The sequence below is a fragment of the Tiliqua scincoides genome, chromosome 4 (genome assembly GCF_035046505.1).
Source record: "Tiliqua scincoides isolate rTilSci1 chromosome 4, rTilSci1.hap2, whole genome shotgun sequence".
NCBI classification, from domain to species: Eukaryota; Metazoa; Chordata; class Lepidosauria; order Squamata; family Scincidae; genus Tiliqua; species Tiliqua scincoides.
Window position 1 is genome coordinate 19,912,825 of NC_089824.1, and position 1,494 is coordinate 19,914,318.

The 1,494-nt window shown below is 41.0% G+C and overlaps 1 pseudogene; it reads left to right on the top strand.

Moving 5' to 3' along the window:
• The first annotated feature begins 448 nt into the window (after nucleotides 1–448).
• Nucleotides 449–565, top strand: LOC136650831 (5S ribosomal RNA; annotated as a pseudogene).
• The last annotated feature ends 929 nt before the right edge of the window (nucleotides 566–1,494 follow it).

The following is a 1,494-nucleotide window of genomic DNA, read 5'->3' on the forward strand; positions in this document are numbered from 1 at the left end:
AGACAATAACGCATTCTTCAAATGATTAAATCAGCCATTTGTCCTTCTCTTTTTTTTTTCCCCAGTTTGAATTTTGAAGTTTTGACTTGATGCTTGGGGTTTTTACTGCTTTAAAATTTAAAGGATTAGTTCCTGGAACCATTCCTGGAACCCCCACAGAACCCCCACAGATGCCGAAACTCATGGATAATCAAATCTGTGGGTCTCGGCAGATTTGATGTTTAAAATTTAAAGGATGATCTAAAGTTTAGATCATCTTTTCAAGGTGCAAAGGCTTATGTTATGGTTTAAATAGCAACAATCATACAGGCATGGCTTAAGAATGGGTTTGACTGTTACAAATGAGTGAGGTCTATGGTGTGAGATTAGGGGGGAAAGAGTCATTCAAGTCATTAGAGATTTGATGTTGCTGTTATTATGATAGCCACACCAAATGAGAAAGTATAAAGAAAGCAACTGTTACCCTGCACATGCCTGATCTCATAGGATCTCAGAAGCTAAGCAGGGTCAGGCCTGGTTAGTACTTGGATGGGAGACCACTTGGGAATACCGGGTGCTGTAGGCTTATACCATAGTCTTTCGAGACTGAAGGTTGCCAGCCAAAGAAAGCAGATCATAAAGAAGGGTTGTAGCTAGGACTGGCCCAAGGCTTCCTGATGCCTGAGTCAGCATACCAAACACTACCCTCCTTTACCTAACAGTGTGCCAGCCTCTGCTCCTCCAAGCCTCCAATGCTCTATCTCAGCATGCTCGTTGCCTCCACATTTCTCCTTCCTTTCTGTCATCTATCTTCCTTTTCCAATCCAGGAAGTAGAAGGAGGAGGAGTGGAATAAAATAGGTGGACTTAGATGGGTGCTCCCCTCCCCACTAATCCACTGCCTGAGGAGACTGACAGCCCAATCCTATCCACACTTCCCTGGGAGTAAGCCCCATTGACTCTAATGGGACTTATTTCTGAGCAGACATGCATAGAATTTGGCTCCTCTGGGGCCAGTTTTGTGAACATGAGTTACTATGAAATGGGAATTACAATAAGGGAAGCTGCAAAATGTTCTGTTAAAATGATGCTCTCCTAGATGAATACATCAAGAACGTTACATGTGATGGAGCTCTGGTGGCTGTTCAGTCTGCTTTATCATTCAATCCACAGATATAAACTCATAAAACAAACAAAAGGCATTTGTAATTATTTTTCAGCCTTTGCACATAGCGCATCTCATGTGTCCAAACCAATTGCCGGCAAGATTTTGGGATTAATAAGTATAATCTGATCCAAGATGGATTCTTTTAAAAAAGTATTTCAAATTACCTTCTAGTGTTAAATGAGTTCCATCTCATTTATTACTTATTTTCTAGTCAAAAATGGATCAGGCATCAGGCTATTTAAGTGTGTGTGCCTTCCCCAAAGTGCAAATCTGAATTTTGTTGCTCACTGGATGTGCTCAGAATTAATAAGGACTTGTGCACCATTCTAAAATTCTAAGACCATTTGT